The sequence below is a fragment of the Sturnus vulgaris genome, chromosome 5, assembly GCF_052056855.1.
Source record: "Sturnus vulgaris isolate bStuVul1 chromosome 5, bStuVul1.hap1, whole genome shotgun sequence".
NCBI lineage: Eukaryota > Metazoa > Chordata > Aves > Passeriformes > Sturnidae > Sturnus > Sturnus vulgaris.
In genome coordinates, this window is record NC_142247.1 from 37,220,250 (window position 1) to 37,236,001 (window position 15,752).

Sequence of the window (15,752 nt, forward strand, 5' to 3'; positions counted from 1 at the left end):
GGCACATAATTTGAATTATTTTTGACAGATTAGGAGACACTATGAAAGTGAAAACAGAACGGCGGTGTCTTACTGCTCCTGCAAAAAAAAATTACAAAATTTAAAAGCCTGAAAATGAACTCTGTGTCCAAGAAGAACCATTTCAGATCCATGTTTATGTCCCATCTGCCTCCATAGGCTCTATAATACCATTACAGGGCTTTGCTCCACAACTGCTGTGCAAATAATGTAGAAGCAACACATAGAAACACAAGAATACTTAAGCTAGAATAGATCAGCTGTCCATAAACCTTAATAATCTGTTTCAGAATACCTTGACTGGGCCCTCTCCTACTTCTGAAACAGGTGTCTACATCTGAACTTGATACTTCAGCAATTTTTGTTATCATGAGGCAAGCAGACCCATTTAAGATCCAAATTATCTGGCTTATCTCAGGCATGTGCTTTGAAGTAAGATGGATTGCTCAAAGTGGTATTTTTCTCCCTGTTAAGTGAAAAAAAGTCTAGATAATTAGCTTGGATGTAGGCATCTGTATTTTGTCATAAACATAGTCAAATAAATTCCACCTCCATACTTTTTGCTTCAGAGAAAGTATTGAATTCTCAAAACTTCTTAATTCCACTTCGAATTAGCGCATGAGATGATGCTTGAGGGTTAAAATTTAATTTTATGTTAAATTACCGCGAGTAAAGTAATTAAGGTTGTTATGCTTTAAGTCTTCCTAGACTTTTTGCTGAAGCAGTTTGTAGCAGCAGGACTGTCTCTGCAGCTTGTTTCATGGCAGTCACTTAAAACATGTTACTTTTTAGTTCTAGGCACTATATTATTTTTATTTTTTAAATAATACATATATTTATTAATATTAAGAAAATACTTAGATTTTTTATTACTATTTATATTATGATAAGAAGTATACCGAAAAGAGGAAGGTAGGAAAATTATGTGAAGGAGTTCATAAATAGGAGGAAAAAGGGAATAGGGAAAAAGAGCAAAATACAAGCATAATAACACAAGCAAAATCTTGAAAGATCTAGAAAGAAGAGGAGCAGAATGGCGACTAAAAGAGATGAGTAAGTGGAAAATATATAGAGAGATCTGTCTAAGATCCTCCAGATCACTCATTATTGTGTAGAATTTCATAATATCTCTTCTATTTTTCTCTTTTTCCAACTTCACAGACTTTATCTTTTTCACATTACAGGGTCTAAAGTCCACAGTCTCTATTCTTCCTCCCATAAACCTTATAATTTTTTTTATTTTTTAAGACATTTTTATTTTTGCTATGTCTATTCTTGCACACACCTCTACACATCTGAGCACAGCTGTTAACCTACTTCTGTGTGATAATTCCTGGGGTATGGAAATCACTGGTCACTGCCACTCAAAGAGTAAGTTCAGCAGGTCCATTGCCTTTAGTAGCAGAAGAGAGCATTAATGCTGAATCAAAATTTGATTTTTGTCTCAAATTTAGAATTACAGGTAACAATCTTTTAAAGACTTGAAGCTCTCTACTCTAAGGGTGGTTCTTTTCAGTCTGTTTTGATTCTTGATATGAAGGAGGTAAAGTGTAGAACACAGATGTAAGAATAGGACCAATCATGGCTTAATCACAGGGTATCCTGATTTCTTCCCATGTATTTTCAGTTCAGAACACTGAGCAGCAGTGAGTTGTCTCGCCACACTTGCACATTTAACTATGTCTAGGACACATCCAGGCAGTCTTACTGTTTGGACAGTCCCTGGCACAGTTCTAGCCTGTGCCTATGAATGCTGCCCCTCTCTGGGGCTTGGACATTATGGGGACCTGTGACTCATAATCAGCATTTTGAAAACAGCTGCATTCTTCTAGTTGCCAGAGGCTTCAATGACAAAAATATGAACTCTTCCATGACTTCCAAGCTCAGCATCCACCATCATTCCTAAGCGAATAAATTTTATGAATAAAATTACAGTTTGAGAGGGTCCTGTAAAACCTTTCTTTTGACACCCATGTGCTGCTTAATGCTATTTCAAAATGGGTGGTACAAACAGGGGAGGAACTCATTTGCAAGAGATAGGTCTTTTTTTTTCCCCAGGAAGAATATGAGCAGGTCCCAGGCAGAATTAACAAAGACTTCACAATTGTAAAGTTGAGAACAATGGTGCAAACACTGCTCTTTCTACCTTGAGGGTGTTCAGGCTTTTCCAGTGTTAATGAAAGGAGACTCAGTTTCTTGTCACCTGCAGCAAAGAGAAGCTCCACAAACTCAAAAAGAAGATCAGCATTTTTTGAAATGCTGGCCCAGGATTAAAAGCATAACAGGATTCCCAGCTTCCTACTAACTTCAGTGGAAAGGTGAGGACCATGATGGGAGTTAGGGTTCCAATATAAATCTACTTGACTTGACAGTCATACTATTCCTGAACTGACAAATGGCAGCCAAGGAAGAAGTAGTCAAGCTGAAGGGTCACTAGGGAAAAAAGGATCTTTGAAAGAGCAGTGCTAGTCTCTATGACAAGGGCTATAGTAATTGAATTTTGAAGAGACCTGACTGTTCAGATATTAAGTATTATACACTGCATTAGGAATTACATAACAGATAATATTAATGATTCTTATACAAGTGTTTGTTAAACCAGTAATTCAGATTTAATGAATAACCAATGGCCTTTTTTATAGGAGGGAATCCCACACTTAATTTCTGAGATTAATCTTATTTAAAGCAAAAATTCTCCTTCTGAATAGCTGGTAGTATTCAGCTTAAATTAGCATCTGCTGAAGTGAGCAGTTGAGCTTCATCTGACATTTATTAGGACAAATGCATAAAGGCTGTGCTATGGCAATACCATTTAATTGTCAAGGCAATTAGTTGCCACTTTGGATATCAGAATTGTCACTGAGTTAAAAAATAAGGGAAGAAGACATGGCAGGAATAGTTTCCTTTTTAACTGGAAATTGTGTCTGAATTTTATATTAATCATAGAATCTGATGGCATAGGTCAGACACGGACATAACAGGCAAAATGTTATAATTTTAACAATGGTTGATCTTTCTGTGACTTCAAAGCAACTCCGAATTTTATAAAAAATTAGGTAAATCACTGGACGCTTAGCTAAAATTCTCTGTAATGTTTATGGTTTCCCTTACCTCCCTAGAAAAATCAGAATTATTTGTTTTATTTTCAACATTATGAAGATACTTAAAATAAAAAAAAAAACTGTTTGAGGCACAATTTTGTGAGCCTTACTTCATTTACTCTGGAACATGCGTAGATCTTCTTAAGCAAATCATATGTGCATGACTCTTAGAGTTTTCTTAATTTGAAAAGGATTAATATGATCATATTCTTTCAATATACAAGTAAACTGGCCACTGGCTGCACGAGTCTTCTTCTACTGTGCTCATTATTGTTCTGTTTGTTCTCAAATGTTATCTAGAGAAATTTGAAGTCAGTTTTGCATATCTGCCATTTAATGTTAGAGTAAAGCTAGAAAGATACAGTGTAGAAATGGGATTTCTTTTTGCTCAAGGCTCTGATTAAAAGTGCAGTGTCTAGAAGTCTATACTCTGGCAGCTTGTACAACGGCTGGCCTTTGGATTAATATAGGAATGCAAAGCTACAAGTCTTTAATCTTCATAAAGAATGACAACCATCTCTAAATGGCTAGAGCCTGCACGTTCATCTCTTCCTTCTCTGCTCCTCACCAAAGTGTGATTTGTTGGTTTCAATTCTGTCCAGATAAACTTCTACAGTACATATTTTTCATGTGTTGACCATTTCTGTATCTGGACAGATGGGAAAAGGTTATTAGGTGATTCTCTGCTTTATAAAGGGGAAATTAGGGGAATTTTAAATCAAGCTCTAGGAAGAATTTAATGAGATTTTTATTTTGGCTATGCTGGAGATCTCTGGGCTATGTTGTGATCCCTCTGTGTAGAGGGAGAATTTTGCTTATCTCAGCTGCCATTTACTAGCCCTGGAACAGTGGCAATGCATCTCATACATTCTTTCAATATTATTTCCAACCATCTCCCGAAGTTCACTATATTTTTATCATGAGGCAGATGATCCTGTCTATTTTCTGAGCAGCAACAAACAAGACTAGGTTAATTAATAGCTACATCATAATTTAATTAGCTTCCATACATTATTTCTTTCTGAGCAAAGGTCTAGAACGTGTGGAGACCAGCACTTCAAAACATGGGAAAGCAATATTTTCTTTCAGAGGCAGGAAATTAAAAGTTTGAGCTACAAATGAAAGATTAAAATGTATAGATAAATTGATTTGGGGTTAACTTTTGTTGGAGGGAGAGGCAAACATATTGAAATGAATGGTAGCTCCAGATAGCCTCTACATAGTTGAAATCAAACTGAGGTATGATTGCAGTAGTGTCAAGATGTTGTAATTTATCTGTGATTACCTGCAATTCCAGCAAAACAAGAGAGGCTGATACCACCAGGATTTAAGAGATTTCACACTTTTCCCATCATGGTGTTTCTGGTCCTTTTATTGTTTGCCTTCTTTTAAACACTTGTTGACCTCTATTGTGATCTTGACTGCACTGTCTTTACTCATAATGATTGCTGCTATAGCCACTCCCAGGAAAATTCTTTCTTAGTGAACTTAAATATAAAGCAAACCTCTTTGGTGATCAACTTTACTCAGAAGGTACTACTCTTTTCTCTTTTTTTTTGTTATCAGTCATTATTCTAGGGCAAACTTTTGAAATATGCAACAACTGATGCTCATTTCAAATCTCTGTAGCATTTTCCTGTTTTGAAAAGGGGTCCTTAGTCATTCTCTGGTATTTCTGAAGTGCATTTTTTCCAGAAATGAAGCACATGGTTTTTGTCAACAGAAACCTGTGGTCAACCTTGGTTTTGATTTCTCCACTAGTTGGAAGGAAATAAAAAACTAAACTTGTTACTTCCATCTGTCCTGACTCACAGCTTGTTCTGTATTGGTTTAGTTACACTTCAAATGTTCTGCTGTATGAGCTTTGATCAGTAAAACATGATTAAGTATCTCATTTTCCTTTGAGAAAAGAAAATAAGCAGCTCTTTATAACAGCATTTTTTAATTGACAGGGAATTTTAGGATGTTAAATTTTTTTTTCTGAAGTCAAATGTACACCTTAAAACAGAGACATCTTCAGTTTGGGCCATTGCATCATACAATGCAGGGAGAAAGAAGTCAATCATTGCCCATCAAATACAAATACAAAATAAATCACAAACAACTCAACATGAATAAAGAAACATAAGAATTGTCTTCCATAAATTCAGTTGTCTGCTGTTCACTTCTGTAGTATAGAGTCACTTTTGTCCACCTAACACTTTTATCCTTTCTCAGCTATTTGAGTGCAATAATTTGAATCTGTGAGATTGCTTAAAACTCATGAATCTGAGAACCATAGAAATTGGTGATGGAGAAAAGAGTAAAAAACAGAAATAGCTTTGGTGCTCTACAAAGGAGAATACCTGTTGTGAATGGCAGCAACTTTCTAGTGTCCATAAACATAAGGAATAAAAGGTACTGTCGTTCTACAGCCATTATTGTTTTCAAATCAATGCTACCGCAGAGGTTGTCAAGAAAGCAGAAAAACCACAATAACCCCCACATCTCTAGCATTCCACATTCCACTTATTTCACCCAAGGCTGCATATTTATTTTGAGATTAATTTGGTGCATGTAGTGTACATTTGCCAAGTTTTTTTTTTTGCTATTTAAATCTTCAATTCCAAAGCTATGTATTAATCCTATTACTGCTAATTGAGAGAAGTCTGCAATCTTTTTGAGTTAGGTGAAGTTCAAGTTGTAATTGGTATCAAAGAAAGGCACAGTGCAAGAACTGAATATTAATATTTAACTCTTGCCATTTTATTATTTCCACTTAAAAATCACAGCAGTGGTTAAAAGACCTTTTTATGAGGTCATGAGGGTAGTTGTACTGGTTTGAAAGCAAAACCATTGAGTGACTCCAAGTCAATAATACAATTTAATAGGAAAAAATAAAAAAATTAAAATACATGCAATAATACAAAAGAAAACCACTGACAAAGTCAGAATACAACCTGACACCCTGTCAGTCAGGGTGCTGGTAGCAGTCCGTATAAATGGTGGCTGCAGTCCTCCTGGATGACAGATGTGGTTCTGTTGAAGCAGTGCTCCTGTAGAAGGTGCAGTTTGCCTCCAAAGGTCCAGCGATGATGTAGAAAAGGTCCGACTTTCCTCTGGGATCCAGTAGAAAGGGCTGCCTTTGCGTCCCAAACCCCAGTTTTTTATCTAGGTAGGAAAGGCTTGGCTCCTGCCCTTGGCTGGAGCATCTCCCAATGGGACGATGTAATCTTATCAGTCACACAATAGGACTTAATGGCCCATTAACAGAAGATATCTTCTGGAGGAAGGATGGTTTGTGAAAAGATAACAATGATCATCCCCTTGATTTTATCAGATGGCACATCAGCAGAGGATATCTCCCACAGAGATAAGGATCACCACCTCTCCCACATTTTAACAGATGGTAATAGAATACACATTTTTGTATTGTACCCCAGGACATAATCCACCCCTTATTCTATTACCATCTACATCACTCCCAAACCAATACCCTCTTACAGATATATACATATATATATATATATACATACAGAATGAAACCTTACACACTGTTCTCACTAAAAATTAGGTCTCCTTGCGGTACACAACGGGTTTCCCCATCTTTCTGCATTACCCACCAAGTGTAACCAGGTCCTTGAGCAAAAACAATCCCACGGATTGGTTTGCCTTTGCCTGTGGTGGGATTAATCCAAACGGTCTTTCCTAAAATACCTTTCATGTGTACCACAGGGACCTTGTCCCCATCCACTGTGTGCAGGGGTTCAGAGTGGGCAGGACCGGCTCGATTGATGGACCCTCGGGTGTTAACCATCCAGGTGGCTTTGGCCAAGTTCATTTCCCAATTTCTGAAGGTTCCACCACCAAGTTCTTTCAGGGTAGTCTTAAGGAGTCCATTACACCATTCAACTTTCCCGGCAGCTGGGGCATGGTAAGGGATATGACATATCCATTCAATGCCATGTTCTTTGGCCCAGGTGTTGATAAGGCCGTTCTTGAAATGGGTTCTGTTATCTGCCTCAATTCTCTCAGGGGTACCATGCCTCCAAAGGACTTGTTTTCTAGGCCCAAGATGGTGTTCCAGGCAGTGGCATGAGGCACAGGGTAGGTCTCTAACCATCCTGTAGTTGCTTCCACCATGCTCAGTACGTAGCGTTTGTCCTGGCGGGTTTGGGGAAGGGTGATGTAGTCAATTTGCCAGGCTTCCCCATACCTGTACTTCGACCATCGTCCACCATACCACAGAGGCTTCACCCGCTTGGCCTGTTTGATTGCGGCACAGGTCTCGCAGTTGTGGATGACCTGTGAGATGCTGTCCATGGCAAGGTCCACCCCTCGGTCACGGGCCCATCGGTATGTTGCATCTCTCCCCTGATGACCAGAGGCATCATGGGCCCAATGAGCTAGGAATGATTCTCCCTTGTGCTGCCAGTTGGCCTTTTTCCAGCGATCCAGCCATCCCCACAGAGCATTAGCTACCATCCATGAGTCAGTGTAGAGATAGAGCCTTGGCCACTTCTCTCGTTCAGCAATATCCAAAGCCAACTGGACGGCTTTTAGCTCTGCGACCTGACTCGATCCACCTTGTCCCTTGGTAGCTTGTGCAACTTGTCGTGTGGGGCTCCATACTGCAGCTTTCCATTTCTGGTTAGTGCCTACAATCCAGCAGGAACCATCAGTGAAGAGGGCATATCGTCTTTCAGTCTCCGGTAGCTCATTATATGGTGGGGCTTCCTCAGCACGTGTCACTTGCTCCTCTTCTTCTTCAGAAGACAATCCAAAAGTCTCACCTTCAGGCCAGTTTGTAATTATTTCCAGAATCCCAGGGCGATTTGAATTCCCAATACGGGCGCGCTGAGTGATGAGGGCAATCCACTTGCTCCATGTGGTGTCAGTGGCGTGATGTGTGGAAGGAACCTTTCCCTTGAACATGCAGCCCAGTACCCATAGTCGAGGTGCCAGAAGCAGCTGCGTTTCGGTGCAAATCACTTCAAAAGTGGCTCCATGAAGGCCTGGTAACTTTGTGAGGAGCAATGACATAACTGTAGTTGCAGTCAATTCCTTATGCAGAAGAAAAATCAATTGCTTTCTAAAAAAACCAAAAGGTATCATTTGGTCGTTTGTGGTTTTTTTCCTGGCAAGAGGTTATGAAACAAATACTGGGTTGGAACTACATGAATATATAAGAATATAAATATATAAAATATAAATATATAAGAATAAGAATGAATATATAAGCTTAGAACTCAGTGCTGTTACTAAACATAGACATATTTCTAAAGAACAAATTCCAGTTTCGGTTCATATCTGGACCATTAATAATTGAACTTTGTCTTGCCTTTTTTATATTGAAAGAGGCAGACTATAGTTACAGAATAAAGGGTGTGAATAATTAAAAACAGATTGCATTAGGTCTTGAGATAAGCTATTATATCTAACACATAAAGAAAAAAAGTATTGCTACTACAACCCTCTAACTGACTTAGTGAGAATTTTGCCTTGAAAAATTCAATGGAACTGAATAAAAATAAGCAATGTCATCTACTTCATACTACTGAAAAAGTGAATTTCATGGCTTAAGTGATAATATTGATAGTTAAAATAGATTTCATACATAGTACTTGAAGAATCATCTAGTTCATTCAAACTCCAAAATTACTTCCCTCTCTAGATTTTTTTACTGGGTAAAAATGACAACAAAATTTGAATATAAGGATTCAGTTTATACCTTTTGGGGGTTAGTGGTCCTTGAGTCCAGTATCCTTTTCTATACATTTATGTTAAGCAATTTTCTGGTCTCCACTGAAATTTTGACAATATCATATAAATTGTAATATTTCAAGCCCCACAGTCTGACGGTGAGGAAGGTGTCACATGTTGCAGATACAAATTTAAGATGCAGAGACAAATTAATTTCCTCATAGTATAAGGTTTAGCTTCCATAAATGCCTACATGAATCCAGCTTTTTAGTCATGTAAATAATAGACATCTAATTAAAGTTAGTTGCCCAAGTCTCCTTCTGTGATGAACCATAAGAGAGGAGCCTGTCCAGAGAAATGGAAAAAAAAAATCCTGCTTTTATAGAAAGTCTCCCAGGGGTATCTGAAAGTGATTCACTTTCTGGAGATTCTTTCTCTTGCTATTGTCCAAAAGACAGACTTTTTCATAATGTAGACTAGAAAACTACCTCTTAGAGATGAATGTCACTTGTGATGAATGCTCAAAATTATCCAGGGACTCAAGTTCAGGTAGGAAATTGCACCTGAATCTTTAATGTCTTTGAGTAACAGGCAACCACTGAGCTATTCTTTTTGCAACCCAGATGATCTTCCTCTAGAGACTGAGTCCACTTCTCTTATAGCCAAGTGAAGCATGAAGTCTTTTCTTCCCTTCAAGTCAGTAATGTGCATTTCATTCTTTCACAGCAGGATTACAACAAATACTGCTCTACTAATGACTGTGAGATGCCAAAGCGTTTTTAGGATAGTGATATAGAAAACTTTATCACCTGCCTGACATTGTGCTCATCTTACACTGACCACTGGTAGAAGTAGGACAAGATGAATTGGTAATGTGATGTCTTCTGATATCTAACACAAAATATTTCGTATTAGATGTTGTGTGTTAACTTTCTGGAGTACCCACAATGTAGAAATTTTCTACATTAGCTCTGAAGTGAAACAAATATTGCTTCCCTGCAGACTGGCTAAAGGATAGCCACCTGCAAGCCAGAAGACCTGGGACCAATTTCAAAGCCCACTGATGGCTTTTTGACTTTATTGAGCTTTACTTTCAGTCTACAAAAGCAGAATTTTTAGGGTTACATGAAGAATCATTCTGTTTTCAGATAGAAAAATAGCTGTGAAAATGTTTTGAAAGCATTCCATCCAGTCATACTTTCAAGAGACTTGGTCTGACCAGACACTTCACTGATTTGTACTTAAAACGTTCTTGAAAGAGCATGCTATGGAAGGTATTATTTTGGATCATAGGCAATAAAACTTAAGGAGAATCCAGCTCTTTAGAGCTTTGTGTCTTTTTGAATAAAATTTGACACGTGTAAATCGAAAAACACCCAAACAAATCCACGAACCTTTTCTACACTGTTATTTGAAATCTTTATATAAAGTCAGGGCTCAGTGTGTACAGGGTTATTTTAAGCACAGTTCCTACCAAAAGAACTGCTGATGACATTTCAGAAGTGATTCCCTCACTGCTGTGCTCCAGTTAATGGGCCACTCTTGTGATAGCAGCAGTTTTGCTTCTAAAAATGATCTCCTGCAGATAGAAACATCTTTTTCTGCATTATGCCCATAGATTAAAAAAAAAACATACTAAAACCTTATCCATGGAATGCAGACTTGGAGGAAATGACGCTTAACTGGACTTTATTCTCAAAAATAATAAGAGAATCTGCTAGAAGGAGTAGGTTCTTTTCAATCCTTCTTTCCCTGATAATTTGGTATACATAATATATAAATATACCTATGACTCCGTGTAAGCATAGATATACCTGCTTAAAAGACATTCTATATGTATGTGTGGAACTGTATATAAAGGTCAAAAGCTGTGAGGAGTGGTCCATTGTCACTCCACTGAATATGACACCATAAATATGCAAATGAGCACTAAACCAGTGCTCCCAAGTACCTGCTTCCTAAGAGTCTAATCTCTTGTTATTCACAATGGATCAACAGTTTAATTACAGAAATAAGCACCTGGTAATCAAACAGACAGGCAGCCTATGATTGCTGTTGAGGAAGTTGGGATACTGTTTATTGCGTTTGCACTAGATCAGGTGCTTAGATGAGGCACATTAAACTGATATTCCCAAAAATGCCTTTATGACTAGGAAATGCAGTTCCCATGATTTCAGTTAATTTGTGAGTGCTGAATTATATAGCAAACAAGTGAATATATAATTTTTGCTTTTCATCAGTAGTACCTGAACTCTCCAAAGTGCCAACAATATTAATCTACTTAATCTGAAGTACGCTACCAATTTTTTTTTCTACAACTGCTTTTTTCACAGTTGGAAGATGAATGTGGATTTTCTTTATAACTTCATGGTGTTCCTTCAAATATAAGTGTATTCTTTTATGTTGGCTATATGCTGGATTACTTTGTGACTCTTAAGTTTATAATGTGTGTTAGTTCTTTCAGAAAATACTTCTGAAATATTCAATGAAAAGGGAATATGCCCAGGTGAAATATTAAATTACTTCAACAAATACAATATACATTTTTAATTCAATGCCTTTCAGTATGCAAATCACTGCAATTTCAATTGTTAGATATTATTCAGAAATTTGATCATACAAGACACTGATGGTATAATTTGAGATACTCCTAAGACTTCAGAAACTTAAAAGAAAGATTGGAGCTTCTGTTCTCCTGCTTGAAATCCACTTTAGTGTAGAATGATTCTGGTCTGATTTTCAGAAGGTTTTATGCTTCTTTTTCCCCTCCAGTATTTTAATATGAATTTAACTGCATCAGATTTTTTCTCCTGTACATGCTCTTGTCTAAATCCTTTTCTACCTTCAATATACGCTATTTACTACATATCAAACCTAATGAAGTTATATTCCGTATCATATGTTTTTTACCTTTCAGTCAATATTAAAATTGGAGAGTTGTTTCAAAAGAGTTCTTCACATTATGAGAAAATACAATATTTAAAATAAATAATGTTTGTTGAAAGAGCAAGAGTATTATTCCTTCTGTATTGTCTCATCTTCATATCATTGTATATGAGAGGTCTTGTATTTTTTCTGGGATTCAAAGGATACCATTGTGACTTTGTAACTTCTCTGAAATCAGCTAAGAGTTTTGGATTTTGGGTAAAACCTCCTAAAATTCCTGCAAACTCAGATTTAATAACTGTATTTGATTTTTGTTTTAATAAGGGGGTATACTGAAGAAATCTAGATTTTCTTGTTATCTCCTATAGGGTGAGGGGTTCCTTATGTTGTTCTGTATTCAATAAATAAAAAACTTTTGAATATGCCTCAGAATAAAGCATGTTCCACGAAGTTCAGTTTTAAAGTGACACCCATTGCCCTCCTAAGGCAGCAATATTTGATCATTTTTAGCATAGCTTCCTAAAGAAATGTGGCGTGTTTTGATGGCAGCTGCCATCTGTTTGCTCCTCATAAACCTTCCTTTCCTTCCATCTCAATGTTTTTGATCCTGCAGTCCAGGTTCAATAGAACTGCCTTGAGGAACCATGGAAATCCATAGGCAGATAGGGAAAAAAGCATAAAGTGTACAGTGGGAAAAGATAGCTTTTAATGAGTCCTCAGAGTAATGAGCAAGGGCAGCAGAAGAATGGAGATGCTGGGGTTTATGTGGGCTCAGGAGCCCACGTGCTGAAAGTTCCCTTCCCTGGCAGGAGATGTGATCACCTCCTGAAAGGTGCAGTGCAGTGATCATGGAAAACAATCCAAAACTGGGTAACTTGGAGTCTTGGGAGAGAAAGCTTTAAGGGAAAGATAACAGAAATCTACAGGAAACAGCAGTGTATTGGTTTCACTATTCATGGAAGAGCTTGTTCATATGGAACATTCAAATTATACTGTGTATATGTAAAATTCTCATTATAAGAGACACTACTGCAATGTTTTATTTATCATGCTTCTTCAGCTTACCCTCATTTTAAGGCTGATCCTCTGTGTCTATTTTTGCACCACAAGTTTTTAAGGTAGTGTAACAAATCAATGCTTTTGACTGGTGCGTTGAATTTTGAATCAGGTTTTGTGGTTTTTGCTAAGCTTACAATGTTCCACATCTGAAAATAGATACCCTTTTCATCTGAACACTTGAGGTCTCTTGCCTACTTCAGTGAAGTCCTGTTCAGTGCAGAAAAGTTCATGGAAAATGTATAATATTGATGATGATGATGATGATGATGATGATGATGATGATGATGATGATAATGATGATGATGATGATGATTCCTGCACTTATTATTCAGGAAAAGCTCCTAATCAATACCAATAATTTCAAATGAGAACATTAGGCTTTTTCTACTGTTTAAAATTATATCCTGCTTACTAGAAAAGAGAGAGGATCTAAAATAAGATACAATTCCCAGGGAAAAAAGCTCAATTTCTGAATTGCGTTACTGAAAGTAGAAAGATGAATTAATGTGACTAATTTCAGAATCAATCTTGCTGTATTTAACACACAGCTGGCCTTGGACTGCAGCATTGTATATGAAATTAAGAAGTAGTTTGATAGAACCCTTTATGTATTTTATTTATCACATTACTAATAAGAGTTCTAACTTGTTTCCACTTTGGAAAAACAGGTGTTTTTTAGCTTATTGATATTCAGTTCTTACAGGGTTCAGATGCTCAGGTTTAAGTTTGCCAGGGCAACATATTTTACATACAGTTAAGAATCTAGTTGAGAATAGCTACTTTTTCTCTAAGCAGTTTTGTTGCTGTTTGTGCTCTTTTTCAAGCTCAAATCAATTGTTCTTATAGTCAATAAACCCCAGTTCTCTTCCCTGCTGTATTCCACACCTAATTTAAGTTCAGCTTATGTTGTGGATCTTGGTGGCCTTTTATTAGTGTTCTGATGTACAAGCTCAATATTAATCTGTAAGCTGTAAAAATATGAGTTCCTGTTCCTCCTGATTACCCAGGGAGAAAATATTTTACATTTCATACAGGTTTGGACATAGAGAAAGGAATCTAGAAGACTTCCAAACTTAGTTACCACACATGATCTGGGACTTCTGATAGACCTTTGCACTGGGCTGCTCCCATGGAAGTTGTAAGGAGCTGATATTGACCTCACAACAGAGCATTTTCAGAAGCCTCTGCTGTGACTGAAACAGGCTGTAGTTAGAAGTTATTGGATAATTCTGGTTTGTTCCACATTATACAGACATAGCCAACCACTTTCTTAAGGGCCTTGAAGCTTTAAAAGACTTTATTGACAGAAAGCACATCTTAAACTTTAAAAGTTTCAATGTCAAATCCAGCAGTATAGAAAAAAAATGGAAAGGATAGCAGTAATTATTCAATGCAGATACTGAAGTTGTATGTTTTTTTAAATACTGCTGCTATTTTACTTTTCTGCATTAAAAAAAATAGTTGGAGCTATATCTGAAACAAAAAGTTATCAATTCTCTGAAATAAAGACCCAATCTTGGCTCAGGCGATCACTTCAATGAGTGGACTTGGGGTTTCTGAAAAGTCCTCAAATGTTCCTGTAAAAATGAAATGTTCCTGAAAAATTAGAACTCTGTACACAGTAAATTTAATTGGCTTCTTCAGTGTAGAAAAGCAATACTTAGAAATTTAGAAAAATGACATATAGAAATTATCTTGCACACTGAAACTGCAAATTCTCCACTGTCTTGCCCAGAATGAGTTATTTAATCTCTGCTTTAAATATTGTGATGGGTGCCAGTTGAGCGAGGTGTCAGCTTGTGTGGTCAGATGCCCCTGCAAATACTGCCTCAATTTAACAGCATTGTAAGTAACCGTGCCAGGCACGTTTTTCAAGAGAGAGAGGAGAAGCTACTGGGAGAGAGCAGCCACATGCTGGAATGTGTCTAGTCTGCTGGGAGCAGCATTCTGAGGTAAGATCCCAGAGGACCAGAGGTCTTCCTACTCTCCTCTGCCAGGTGAAAATGCTCCTCAGCACAGCAGCTGGTAACACAGTGTGTGGTTGCTCCCTCATTTATGTGATATACTCAGCATTCTCAAGGGATTCAGAATCTGCAGGCTGAATTTTACAAAACCAATTTTGGCGGTTTATGGAATTAGCATAAATCTCTCTTTTAAGGAATGATTATTTGGGAATGTTTTAGTCTACTGAATTTTAGCTGTAGTATCACAAACCTATCTCTGCACCGTTGATGTAAAGTACTCTTCAGCTTTAGAGTTAGAGAACATTCTCCTATTTGTATAAACTATCTTAATTTTCAGATTTTAAAAATTACAGTTCTTTGAAGAGAAATGAATTTACAACTGCTTTACCTGAATTACATATTAATCAGACAAAACCTTATGTTCAGGCTACATTTAATGAAGAAAACGTCAAGTCATGGAGTGTGAAAGTTCCATAATTTCTGCATGGACACAACTATGAAAAATAAATTACTTCACAGACCACTCTGGTTTTTAGTTTTGATGCTAAAAGAGCTAATGAAAACCAAGTTTAAACGGAACCCTTGAGTTTGAGTTAATGAATGATGAGTTTTGCATTAGTCCAGTCAACTGGGCAGTCTATGGACCATGGTCAGAGATTGCATTTTGTTTAGACTAACAGAAATATTTTGCACAAGGTTCACCCGAAGATGGAGCTTGAGTGGTTTTGAATATATATGCAAAGTATAACTTGTCACACAGAACTGTGATTAATAACTTTCTCTTTGGATTTTGTATAGGGGAAGAAGCACGATCTTAAGCTTATTTAGATTCTTGTGGCAGAAAAATGAAATCTATAAACAAACTTTCTTTCTTTAATCTTCCTCAACTAACCTATGCTCCTGGGTGTTTTACAGATTCTAATGTAAGACTCCTGTAATTATTGAACTGTTCTTTTGACCTGGTTGCTTGAAGGATATTGGATTTCTCTTATCTGCAAATGGAGATTAGCAGTCAGATCACCTGAAGTGCTGAAACACTGCT